The sequence below is a fragment of the Crotalus tigris genome, unplaced genomic scaffold (genome assembly GCF_016545835.1).
Source record: "Crotalus tigris isolate CLP2741 ecotype Arizona unplaced genomic scaffold, ASM1654583v1 scf7180000019200.1136910, whole genome shotgun sequence".
Lineage (NCBI taxonomy): Eukaryota > Metazoa > Chordata > Lepidosauria > Squamata > Viperidae > Crotalus > Crotalus tigris.
In genome coordinates this window covers 164,322-178,638 of record NW_024097429.1, presented here as the reverse complement: position 1 = coordinate 178,638, position 14,317 = coordinate 164,322, and the positions used below count along the sequence as shown (strand labels likewise).

Here is a 14,317-nt window from a genome sequence, read left to right as displayed (position 1 = left end):
AACCAATCAAATTTATGTGGTGTCTTAAGAGTAAAAAAAATAACTTGATGGCACAACATCATCAAACCAAGCAAACTCTTTAAAATATCAAAAAAAACCATAGTTACTTCAATAATAACAAAATGAATTCCCTGAAAATCAACTTTTCAAATCTACAAAGATAGTATATACAGATAGCAAATATGTTAAAAAACTTAGAGCAGATATGCAGGAAACAATTGCTGACAAGAAAAACTAACTTTTTGCCCCCTAATCATAAGGAGGATAAACTTCAAATACATAGTTTGATGTGAAGACTGCCGCCATGTAAGAAAAGTTATTTTTAAGTGTGCCTGTTATTACCAGGCATAGAAAATTACTATATTTAAAGTTCCATATCACAGCTGACATGTTTTTTTTTCAAGACATGCCAGTATAACAGTTTATAGAAATCTCTTATACTCCAGCAAACCCACTCCTATTCAGTTTCAAAAAATTATATTACCTTAAAAGTAGTGAGGGTAAAGAAAAGAAGATAATATCTTTTTGCAAGTCTTAAACACACATCAAAGCAATCTTCAAATGCACTGTGGAATTTTCTTTAGCAGGTTGAAATCTACAGGAACGTACTCTTAACAGCTAATCTTAATCCAGGCTGGATACAGCTAGGTATTATGTAGCTCAACCAAGATTCTGAACGCTGATCCCAACAATAAAAGGCATTCTATGGCAAAATAAAGAGACACTGTGAAGAAAAATATGTGTTTTCCAGCCTTCAAGGATGATATACAAATGGCTCGCTTGCCCCAGCCTTTTGGCACATGGCTTTCATTTGTTTCTGTTCTGCAAAAATGGAACCATTGTGCCAAGACAAAAGAACTCTTTCCCTCTCTTACCTTTTTATAATTCTCCTCCATATCCAAACTGGATATTTCAGTGACAATCTCATCCATTCCATTACTGTCAAAATGCATTTCTTAGTGCTTGAAGACCAAAACAGTTAAAAAGAAAATAACATTCTCTTGCACCTCCTGCATATCTGGATCCAAGACTCCCTTTTCACAGCTTGCGCTCCACACTGTCCTAAGTAAGTGGCATTAAGAAAAAAAAAAAAGGCCAGGAATTTCAGATGTCTTCTTCATTAGAAGAACTTCCTGATTTATTTCTTTTCACCTCGATGGAAGGACAGCTTCCATTTCCAAAAGAAGGTCTCATTGTTAATGATGCTTGAAACAGTCTTAGTTGTTGCTATCACACACACCTCTGAACTATGCTGTTAGAATCCACTCCAAAGCAGCCTTCTTTTTGCCTAATAAAGGCAAGGCTGCTTCCATTAAACTGCAACCGGCTTCTCTGCTCTTGGAACACGGAAAGCAACAGTCTTCCTCCAGTCCCTGCTAGTTCAGGATAAAAATAGATGGAGGCCTGCCTAGCAGACTACACCAGAGCAGAGGGAGGAAGGGGAGGGAGAAACAAAAGCCTAAATCATAACCTCCTATTTTACAAGGTATACAGATCAAAGATACAGGGAGCTTAGTCATAACCAGGAAACCAAAGGATGCACGTATTTGTAATAGAATTACAAAAAAATCATAAAACAGAGTTAGGATTCTTAAATCTCTCCCTGCCCCAACCATCATTTCTTAAAATTAGTGGTACAGTTTCCTGCCATTTTTGAGAGAGGAAATAAATAGCGTTTAATAAGTGCAAAAATAATTTTAGACCAGTTTAACTTCAGAAGTACACAAAACTGTGGTCCTACCCAGGGGTTTGGCACAGTCCTACTAGTGACTCACCCATTTTAAGTGTGTAAAAACACTGCCCATCCCTGTCCTAAAAATACATCTACGTATCAGTAATAGCTTAAGGAACTGTCCCCACTACTGTGGAAAATCAGCTTGCTGTTATTCATGTTCAGAAGCATAGAACAGTAATTCAGAAGCAGAGTAGGAATGCTGAGGCTTATTTCCCAGTTTTTTAAAAAACAAAATTTCAGTTGCCTGAGAGTTGCCCTTATCTTCTTTGAATGATCTTCTCAGACTGTGGTCAATTATTAGATCCTACCATTATTTTTTAGATTTCAAGGTGGTGTATGTAATATTCTCCAATTTCTCCACGACAACTTTGTGAAATGGGGTGGGCAGATGGAGAGAAATTGGTCCGAAGTCACTCAGCCAGCTTCCATGCCTAAGGCAAGTTTTCTGCAATAATGAAACAGCTTCTTTTTCCTCTCTTTTTTTCCTTTGCTTTTTTTTCCTTTGCCCTTTTTTTTGAAAGACCACTTTTGATGGGTAGCTATGACTGATAATCTTAGATAAGTAATAACATAAAAGAACTATTAAATTAGAAATTTGCCACTCCAATTCACAGTACAGGTTTTTCACAGTACAATTAGTCTTCAACTTATGACAAATAAAGCAGAACTCTGAAGCTTGGAAATTCCTCAAAGAACATGTTTATTAGTTACAAAGTATCAGCACATCAAAAGTGAAAACAAGTCTGAAGACACATGTAACAATTCCCCAATACAAAGTTAAGAAATCCCACTTCTAAAGCTATGCAAGCAACTATGTTCCCCAATCCATCTTCTTGGTGGACTTTGCATGAAACGCCCGGCCAGCAGTCTCAGGAGCAGCTGATGACCTTGGTTCCCATGGGACAAAAGATTATTTTGACTAGCGAAGCATCTGGCAAGCCCTCCTCTCCCTTCAATGTGTCAACCGAAAATGAATAGGGAAAATGGCTAAAGCCATGCTCATTTTCAAAGTTGACAGATCATATGTCACTTTTCTCAATGCTGCTGTAATTTTGAATGGTCACTAAATGAACTGTTGTAAGTCAAGGACTATCTATACTTCATAGACAATCTTCCCTCTAGATCTAGAGTCTAAGTCCTTGGTTCAGGGAGTTGCTCAAAATAATTTTTTCCCCTGGAAATATTACTGTTTGATAGCAAAGAATAATCAATTCACAGAAACAAAAGTCCTCTGGAATGAAGAGGTGCCAGTTCCTGCAGTGCTTGGGATTTTCATTAGTCTGCTTGAGCAAACATTTTAGAGATGTTTTGACATTCTTCACAGCTTCTCCACCTGGACATCTGGAGTTGGTTTGCTTTCCCACAAAACTTCGAAGCATCCCAATTTGATGTGTTGCTGTTATTTAATTTCATAATAGTAGCTCTTTATTTCCCTTTTGATCTTGTGCAAACTAACTTTAAATTACCCTTAAGATTCCAAAACAGAAGATAACCAAAGCAGAACTGCCTGTGAGAGAAATTCTTGTTTCAAATTAAGTATTGTTCTCAAAATGTTAATGAATTACCTTACACCAGCATGAAGAATCTGGGTAAAGTGAGACAAATTTAGTTATTAGTTGTTTAATTTTTATCATTTTATACAGAGTTGGGCAGCCCTTTGGCCTAGAGGCCACACAGCACCTGTTAGCACCCTTTTTAAAACAATTGCTAACAACACTGCAATGTCAAATTCACTGAAAATTGAGAGGCACAATTATAATTGTGAGTTCTCATGCTGATAAAAATTCAGGAGATGGTCATATTAACAGCCAGCTGTAAGCTTTTCCATTATCAGTGAAAATATCTGCTAATGTTAATGGATCATAGGAACTTATTAGAAAAGTTAAAAAAAAGGTCCTGCCCAAATTCTTGTAACCCCATCTCTTTCATCTCAATAAATCAATCAGAATCAATTTCTCCAAAAGAATTACTTTTTTGATTGAGACAACTGTCAAAAAATATAACAACAATTTTCAATGCTTTTGTGTTAAAATAAGCAGTAAGATATACTCAAAAAGTTATGTACACCTACACCTAACACCTAACAATAAACAAGTGCCATTTATGATTCAAATTACACTTTTTGTGACTTGATGTTTGAGAAACATCTCAAAAACCTTGACACCTGTTTAATTGAAGAAGTCCCTTTCATGCTATTATCTTTTATTGGAAGGGTAGGAAGACTTATCACCAGATATTATGTGAGTATTTTGCTTCAGACAGGGGTTGGGAACAGGGGATTCCAGATACTGCAAAGCCACCATATTTAGAACCCATAACTAGCAACCAGCAGCGAAAATTCAGCTACTTCTGAAGAACATTATTCTTCAAAATAAGCTGTAAGATGTTTCCTCAGACAGTTTAGACAAAAGGACATTAGTTCTTTAACTCAGCCTTTTCCAAATTACTATTGTTCAGATGTGTTGGCAGAACTTCTAGCTGGAAATTCTAGTCCAAACACATCTAGAATATGGTACCAGTTGGCAAATGTAGTTTCAGTAAAGGATGTTCAGACATCCTCCTTGTTCCATTAAGATTTTTACTATCATTGAATAATTATGATTGCAATTGAATATACAATAAACTGCATTTTATATATTACTGGATTTTGCTCAAGGACAACTTAGTTTCTGGCATGACTGAACTGAAATTCAGAAAAGTTTCCATCCATTTTGGATTAACTGTAGGCCAATGTTTTGCCTGAAATCAATCCAAACTTTTTTTTTTAAAAAAGAAGCTATTTCTATTCCCCATGGTTTAAAATCTACCTTTTCTAAAGAAACATAGTTAAGATTAGTGACAGAAAATTAGGATCAACAAAATGCTATGATCCATTTATTCAGAACCTTCCAAGCTTATCCTGTTACATACACTTAACGGAAAAGATGAAATGACCAAGTCTAATAATTACCAAGGCTTATGCCTGTAATGGTTAGTCATGATTTTCAGAAAATATAAATGTAATGTTCCTGGCATTTAATCTGCTAGACCTAATCAGCCACAAAAGAAAATATAGAGAAGAATAATGAACATGGAGCAAAAAAGAGGAAACTGTATTAGGATTTTCTAAGTTTCTAGTGCAATTGAGATTTCAATTACTGTATACAAATATTGCTTTATATATCTACTTATATCTATTTTTAACTGTTTCAGATCTAAACATATGGCTTCCACTGCAATGGGTAAAACTATTAATAAAAAAAATGTGAATGACCCACTTAGTAAAATAAAATTAATTGTGATATGAATGCTATCAATGTACCAAAGTATCAGTAAAACTGCTATTAACATTTCCCTTTCAAATCTATTAAATACACAGAAAATATTTAATCCTACAGTACATTTACATCAATTGTAAAAGACTTAAAATCTCTAGGATGTACCATTCAAAAGTTTAACAGAAGTAGACATGCATTAGTATGCCGAACAGACTAAATTCAATTATTTTTCTTATAGGCTTCTGTGTAATTACTTTCTTGCACATAGGAATTATGCTAATATGCTTTACTTTTTTTATGGCTCCCATCTTCACAGCTGATGCAGTCATTTCCTAGTGTTACTAAAATTAATTCTTCCTTTTTCCTGTTCAATTACTAGGCAAACAAAAGATAAATCTACTCATTTTGTGAAAACTCTATTCATTTACCAAGGTGCAGACTTAAAAGTTTTATTAGCTAAGAATGTTAAAATACTGTATGACAAAATCTTCCTAAGGTACTGATGACAACTTTTAAAAATGATCATATACTTTTTTGCATTTAATCAGTGTAACAATAGCAGAAAAATGTGTATTTTTCTGTGAGAACGATGTGCGGTAATTGAATAACATGTTTCTTATTGTCACAGATTGTCCAAATCATTCTTGATCACGCTAATCAGAATTTCCTGTTTATCATATTTTACATTTTTGCCCAGTGATGCAGAGTATTCATATCAACACACTCATCTCCATAAACAACTTGCATTTGTCAATGAATTGCAATTGAAGTGACTTCTATCACAGTTAAAACAAAATCGATCAATTATGGCATGTTTCAGACTTATGATTGTATGCCTTCCAGAGCTACCTTGTGGTAAGATGGACGGCCAATAAATGTTATAAATAAATAAATAACATATTTTCTTAGGTTCCTACTAGTTTTACTAGTTCCTACTAGTAAAACCCAAAGAACAGGTATTAAAACATATCAGAGTTATTGCCTTGTGTTAATGACCTTGAGCTAATGCCCTAGTGTTACACTGAAGATAATTTTGAAATTTATTAGTCTACTTATTTTTTATCCCTTATAATATACACCTATTTATTTTTTATCCCTTATAATATACACCTATTTCAATAGTTAGAATTGATGCATGGTTTGTTCATATATATACACGTAAAATTGGAAGTGTCTTGGCGACGTTTCGACGAAGTCCCATTCGTCATCTTCAGGCTGGTGTCTTCAGCTTCGTGCTTCGAGGAGCAATGTGTGGTCTTAGCTGTTTCTTCCTTTTAACTGCCAGTGGGCGTATGAACTGATTGGGTGGGAGCTTGGCTGTGTTCTGATTGGGTGGAGGTGTGTTCTGATTGGTTAGGGGCTTGGCTGTGCTCTGATTGGCTGGGGGGTTGGCTGTGCTCTGATTGGCTAGGGGGTTGGCTGTGCTCTGATTGGCTGGGGGAGTGTTCTGTTTGGTTGTGCTCAGGTTAGTCAGCTAAGATTTTGGGCTGCCTTGCTATTTTTTGGCTTCGCGTTCGTGGTCGTGGTCGTACCTCGTCTTCATGGAGGGTGTCAGTTTGCTTCATGCTTCAAAAAAAAAAAAAAAAAATAGCAAGGCAGCCCAAAATCTTAAACCCCCCTGCAACTCAGACTAACCTGAGCACAACCAAAAAGAACACTGGCAAGGGGGTGTTGATAGTATAGTTATTAACGTCCATATGCAGGTGTTTCCGATGGCGGGGGGATGCGGGTTCCTGTCCATAACACCGCAGGTCTTGGTATGATTGCTTGCGATGTAATGAGTGATTATTTGTGTCCCATTTCCGCAGCGCTTGTTGCACTGGATGCAAGTCAATGCGACGATTAATTGAGCTGTCATTCGAGAACCAGGCCTCTTTCAGTAGCCGGCCTCCCTTCGTGGCATTACTAGCTACGATACAGGTGTTAGCAAAGTCAAATTGATGGCCCTCCTGCGCCATATGCATCCAAAGTTGTGAACGCTGCTCTCCCCGTTTTATAGCCAACTGGTGTTCATGGAGACGAGTCTTCAGGCGTTTGGCTGTTTCCCCTACATAGTTGCCTTGGCAATTCTTACAGTTGATCTTATAGACAACAGATGATTTCTCCATAGGAGGTAGGGGGTCCTTTGGGCGCATGACTTTAGACCGTAGAGTTTGATTTGGCTTGTGAGCCACCTCTATCCCATATATATATATGAACAAACCATGCATCAATTCTAAATGAGGCATTTTCTGCTACAGTATCAAGTATGTAGATAATACGTTTTGCTTCAAAGCCTCATTGGTACTCAATGCTTATTTCTTCTAAACATCTTTGAACAGAGTCTCTCATCAAAGTTTTCTTAATAAATCTGGTTAATTTATAAGAGAATGAAGACTAGGAATATATAGCCTACTTTACAATGAAATGAATTTTAAAAAATTCCTTCCTTCCTTCCTTCCTTCCTTCCTTCCTTCCTTCCTTCCTTCCTTCCTTCCTTCCTTCCTTCCTTCCTCCCTCCCTCCCTCCCTCGGTGACATGATATGAAGAGCATTAAACACCCAGAGTTTTAAATAAATGAAAATAAAATACCACATTGGGAACAAGGCCATAAACGATCTGGAGTCAGGTAAAAATATGAAGATATCTATATTTGCAGAACAATTCTGTGCAATTTCTGTATATGTGAAAATCCAAGTAGACTAATAAATTTCAAAATTATATTTAGTGTAACGCTGGGGCATTCCTATATACCATCGTTTATACACTAATGGATTCTGAATGTGTTGTGACAAAGACTGGAGAACAGCCATGAAAATGTCAAAGGAGATAAGAATGGTAAAAAATTATCTTAGGAATTGTTAGAAAGCACTGTTCTAAGAAAATGTCCAGTACAATAACAACTTCCTATAAGGTTTAATTTTTGGTGCCCTGATCATCATCACTGCACTTCTTTGAATCTAATCCAATTGCTCTGAGTCCTTCTTAATGTGTGAATCTAGACTGGGCTCCCAGCTAAGATAGGACTTGACCAAAATAAATAGACTGAAACTATTTATATGCAATCTAAAATTGAACATTGCTGGCTCATATAAAAACCATTTTTTCCAGCCTACAAAGATAATTTTGAAACTTTGGCCACAAATGGGTTTACACATTGGACAAGCTGTCATGCAATTTGGTGTGGATATGCATAGATTTCAACCTAGGCTTTCTGGTTTACAGGAGATCAGGATTAAAGTAAGCTATTGTTAAGTAGTGAAGTGGGCATTAGAAATATTTTGGAGTATTTTCATGGCTGGGAACAGAATTGTAATAAGTATGAGAACCACAACTTTCAGCCATCCCTTCCCTTGTAGAGTTTGATTTTAGGAAGGGATTCTTTGTTTATAAACAATGTATAGGTTATGTAGGTCTTATATTGCAGTGTTTGGCTGTTTCCTGTTGAAATTGAATTGGGATCAGAGATGACTTCCAATGTACCTGTTGCCTATCTCTGGCTTAGTATAAAGAATGAACTCACCTAATTACTAATATGTGTTCAGGCTTATTCAGTTTGGTTCTTTCCAGATTTGTTTGAATGTAATTGTCATAATTCATTAGCCATCATTCATAGACCATAATAAAACCACCAATGGAATAGTGACTTTGGTCCAGAAATCTATATTCTTTACTGGTACAGAAATTTGTACTTGAAGTGATATATCTATACACAGAACCTCTAAAATCTAGTTCTGCTAAAACACACATTCAAAACTCAAGCAATGCAGAAGCAATGCTTCTAAACAAAGAAAAGATTACATTTTAAATATTTTTATCCTGCATTTATTAGTTTTTATAAATAACTCAAAGTAGCAAACATATCTAATGGTCATTTCTCCTCCTATTTATTTATTTATGCACTGATATTGATCTCCTCTCTGCTTGCCAAAAGCAGACAAACTGAAATAAAAATTCAACAGTTGACTTTAAATTGTTCATTTCCAGCAAATACATCTTGGAGCTATTGTACCTACACAACTAGTTCTAATGTTCAAAAGAATAACTCAAATCCCTTCTCCTTCATGTACTATGTATATCTGAAGCACTGCTTTCTGTTGGTTTAGCTAGTACTAGTATTTCCTCTCTTCACGGTTGAGTAAATCTCTGGTTAGAGAAACAGGCAATTGTATGGGGTCTGTGAAGGCATTTTGAACATTGCAAGTATTTCATAGGTGCTGATACAAAATGGCCGCCCTGGGGTGGAAGTGGTTGTTTGCAAAATGAGTGCCATGGTGATCAGACTGTTGTAAGTCATGTATCAGAAGTAAAATGGCTGAGTTCTGCTCTCCATCCATTATACCCCTGCGATTCCCTTTTTTTTCCCTGGAAAAGCAGACATCAAAGAAAAACACTGGGTTGCAGCCATCCAGCATTATTTATTTATTTATTATCCATCCATCCAAAATATTGAGGGGGCTTCTGTGCAACCAGAACAATCTTGTAAACAAGGTGGAGATGGCTTTGTTTTCTGTATTTAATTTCCCATTCTTTTTTAAAAAATTAAAGTAATCCCAAAGAAAGCAATGAATCCTTACTGATAAACCAGAATTTACATAAGCAATTCATTGATCCATGTAGTCTTTTTTCCCTCTCTGTCTGAAGAGGGAGATTTTTGTATGAAAAAATAACCTAGGCTAATAGTTTACAAACCCATAGCAAGATTCAGATTCAAAGCTGGTTTACTAATCCTGGCTTGTTTAAACAGCATAAAATATCATCTCAGCTTTGAACCTCATACAGCATTCTCTCATTTCTATTGTTGTCCATTTGGCACATAGAAAAGAGGAAAACCAAAGAAAATAGGTGATATATTAGTTTGTTCACTTATGGCTATTAAGTCACAATTCATGGATTATGATAATATAAGAAGGGAAACCAAAGTATGGAAATGTCCTTAGTGATTTTTGGTTCTACATCAAAAATAAATGAAGAGTCTAATGTTTGAATAGTTTGTTTTAAAAAGGATGAAGCACTATATTTTAATAGCACATAGCTGTTGACTCAATGCATCTAGAAAGATGATGCAAACAAGGCATTTATTAGCTACCCACAGATGGCAGTGATAGCAGCTTTTAAGATTTTTCTTCTCTCCATGAAAGAAGCAGCTTTTACTGCTTGCATTGTGGGAATCTAATCATATTATCTTTCAACTGGACTCTAAAATTTAGATTCTGTATCACGGTTGGATTAAAAATATGAATTAATATATAATTTCTGTTTTTTTCTTAGCTTAATAATGGTGTGATAAACTCTTTTTGTTTTTAAAGTAACTTTGTTTATTACAAAGATTTTATCTGTTAACATACAATTTATAATCCATACCAAATTCATTATGCCAGGCAACCAAACTTTAAATACCGAACTATGTAAAAATCTGCTCACTCTAATATCTCTGATGGTACTCAGTGTACTTTCAGCTAATCAAACTTGCTAAAGAACTGAGTTTTTTTTTCAAAAGAGACAAAAGATGACCTTTAACACCAACCAGAATTCAAAATATGGCTCTAGAAGATTCTTTGTGACACAGCTGGGTATTTATTAAAAATTATAGAACCAGTTGTTGTTTATCCCTACACTGTCCTTAAATAACATTATCTTCTTGCATTTCCATCTAAATTATTATATACAGGGACATATCTTTTAAAATAAAGTATAATGTCAGATTTGTCCTATATCAACTTTTCTCTATAGTTGCCCATTTGTTTAAACAAACTGAAAACATAAAATACATTTTAAAAAAGAGCGAGGAACACTATATAAACTAACATGTCTACTAAAAACCCACTGAAATATTCCACTATAAAGAAACCATAGGGAAATTCTGATTAGAAATAAAAAAAAAAATCTGAGTTTGGTTTAGTGTTTTATATTGCTTTGATGATAAGATTTTTTCACAACATTGATTCTTGATACCACCTTCCAATTACACACAGCCTAAACACAATACAGCTCAATACTTCCTACTGGAGTCTTGAAAGGTCCCTGTACAAAAAGATATAAAATGGTAGAATATTATTTGTCAAAACTGTATGCTATCTACATTTTATATGTTTTGTTTTCAAAGTGTTACAATGTTCATAGGAAAACCAGTAGTAACATTCTTTAGAAAAGAAGCAAGTGACTTCTTTCTCCCGAGGTCAGTAGTAACTAAGAAGTAAATGTAAGCACTATAATTAAAACACAGTATTTGGATTTTAAAGATAAATAACAATAATGTTTGATGCAGCTTATTGGCATATTTCTTGCCAGTTTAAAACCCACATATATTGATGCTGATGACAACCTAAGGAGAACTGGAATGCATAACTCCTATAATAGATATATACTTTAACGTTATTTATTTTTCATCAGTTAACCATTTTCTCTAAATATCCTCAACACAGCCAGTAACATCCTCTCTTATACGGAATAATTTGAAATCTATCAGATTTTCAACCCTAATGAAATGCAATTAGGAAGCAGACCTAATTATTATTTTGTCCAGAGTTGTTTTCATTCAGTCTAAGCAGGCACATAGATACTGATTTAGCAACAGATACTTAACAACCGACTACCTTAAAGAAAAATATGGATTATTTTCCTTCCTGCTCATCACATCCCCTAGCAGCTGCACTGAAAAGAAAAGAAGATAAGCTTAAAAAAAAGAAAAGCTACCCAGTTTTGCAGAAGCTGAAAAGAAGCAACTTGCTGCATTGAAAAAAAAGGGGCAGGCCTTCTTTCTATCTCTTCCGATGGAAGATTAAGGTAAAAGAGATTTCTTTCTTACCTGATAAGAACAGTTTTCCTGGTGTACCATCTCAGAGCATCATCCAGAAAAGCAGACTGAGGAGCCGAGACTGTTTACCGAAGCTGCAAACTGAAAAACCTGCAGGGTCTAAAGAAGAGGACAGCTTTCTACTGAGAGAGGCTTCCTGCAGATTAAAATGGATGCTGCTTCTGCTGTTTCAACCTGCGCAATGGCACTGCCTTTGCTAGCAAGAAGCAGTAGAGCAGAGCAGTTCCTCTCAGGGAACCAGCAACAAGGCTTAATAATAGGTAGCCAAGGCTGTTCTGAGGGGAAAGGAGGGGGAGAGCAGGCTCATGCGTTGCTAGCACAATCAGCCAATTATAGGCACAAAGAAAAAGATTGGCATGACGCAAGTGTGATCTTTTGGTGCTCTATGTGGGCAGTTCACAGTGGAAATATTCTAGTCCTCATTAAAAAGGAAAAGGAAAGGAAAAAGGGGAACTTAAGCACTGCCACAAAGGTCTATTCTTATCATTTCTGCAGTCATTTTTCTTGATAAGTAGACTTTAAATCAAACTTGAAGGTGCAACTTGTACATTCTAAGAACTTTTTCAAAGTCAGCCATCTTAAGAAAATACCAAAATGTTGCTTTGATGACTTCTTTTTTTTTTTTTTTAATATACTGAAAATGAAATATTAAAATCAGGGGAAAAAAGAGATGAGATCTTTTTCCTTCAGCAAAACAATCACTAAAAACAGATTCAGTGGGGTGATTTTTAATTACTGATTTCTAAAACAATGCAACTAACATTTTCTAATTAACCATTAGACTTGGTAAACCCTTTTCAAAAATGGCTTGAGGCCACCACAGGATGCGTTGTTATTGATCTGCTTCTGTATACTTTGAGCTGTGTTTATCCAAAAGAGAGATGCCTGGGAATGTCATGTAAAGATTAGATAGGAAAAACTCATCTCCTTACATCACTGAATTTGAAGACAACTCCTCTAAAAGAAACCTAAAATGAAAAATAGGTTATCTCAGTAAAACAAATTAGAATTTGTTCTAATTGATGCTTCATGGAGTCAATAACATTTAACATCCCTAAATCAGCCCTTATTTATTAATGTGTTTTATATCCCTCCTTTTATAAAGGAGCTCAAGGCCCCATACATAATGTACCATCCTCCTATTTTTCCTACACCAACACCCTGTCCAGTAGAGTGAACGGAGAGTGAGTGATTGGCCCAAAGTCACCCAATGAGTCTTTATGGATGAGGTAGGCCCATGGTGGTAAACATGGACCTACCTACTTTTTACTAGAAGATTCACTGGCATTTTTTCTTTATCTCTGAATGCATCTTTGTTGGAAAAAAATGTTAAATTGTTTCTTTGCAAGAGTACAATATATGCCGGCGTATTAGGCGACCCGGCGTATAAGACGACCCCTGTCTTTATCGCCGAGTTGCCTTCCTAGAATGCCGTCTTATATGCCAGAAACTACCAGTATTTCTGGCGTATAAGACGACTTGGCGTATAAGACGACCCCTGTCTTTGGCGCCAAGTTTAGCGCTTCCGGAAGTCGTCTTATATGCCGGCATATACGGTAATGTACAGATCCGTGTCCATCCAATTACTCTAAGACATGGGTGTCAAACTTGATTGCATCACATGACATATTGTGATATATCTTGACATTTTTGCCTTTGCGAAGCTGGGATGGGCGTGGCCTGCATGTGACGCATCCGGCCCCTGGGCCATCAGTTTGACACTCCTGCTCTCAGAGAAAAAGAAATAAGATCATTTCCCTAAATAACAAGATCCCTAAATAAGATGGGGGTCAAACTATTTTCCAAAGTACCAAAAGGCAAGAAAAGAAACAATGGATGAAACTAACCAAAGAGATGAGTAGCCTACAATTAAGGAGAAATTTCCTAATGGTGAAAGCAATCAACCAATGGAATAGCTTGCGTTCAGAAGCTGTGGATCTAAAATTTATCTAAATTTTATGGTACAGGGTCTCCTGCTCAAGCAAGGGTTTGACTAGAAGACCTTCAAGATTCTGTTCTATTCCCTATCCTAGCCTATTCTGACTGAATCCAGGGTTTTTCAGGTCTACCTTGGAACTTGTGAGAGCTTATCTACTGTAACTCAAAACATTTTGGAAACAAACATCCTTTAGGTTTGTCTTTTAGTTATTATTTCTAAGGATTTTTTTTAAAATTATGAATTTTATAAAATGTACAGTATTAACTGGGAAAAATAGTTAAAGATATTTAGAAATATTTCAATTTACTAAGCTACAATTCATTTTCTGCATTTCTTATTTTTAAGACAAAACAGCAACAGCACTCTCTGGTCTGGTAGAATGGACTAGAAAGTGAAGTAGGGGTTGTCTTTTACAAAGTCACGATGCTGGTAAGTTTCATAAAGTTAAATTTAAGTATTACAGACATTAACACAACAATCCTCTGGTTGGCACACTCTAATATAATCAAGAGGAGACTGAAAGCTCTAGTTTCCATTTTTTAACTACGTGGGACTCTTCCTCACAGCTCTTCTTCCACCAGTTAACTAGC

The 14,317-nt window shown here is 35.8% G+C and overlaps 1 protein-coding gene and 1 long non-coding RNA gene across 7 annotated transcripts in view; both read right to left on the bottom strand.

Annotated features, from left to right (window-relative positions):
- The window catches only part of SCHIP1 (schwannomin interacting protein 1), a 138,745-nt gene that overhangs the window by 28,278 nt on the left and 96,150 nt on the right, over positions 1–14,317 (bottom strand). The gene's annotated exons all lie outside the window — the stretch shown is intronic.
- On the bottom strand, positions 9,370–12,425 carry LOC120315999. The gene is made up of 2 exons (XR_005558838.1): positions 11,780–12,425; positions 9,370–10,995 (listed from the first exon to the last, which is right to left on the bottom strand). It is a non-coding gene; the product is annotated as an uncharacterized LOC120315999 (long non-coding RNA).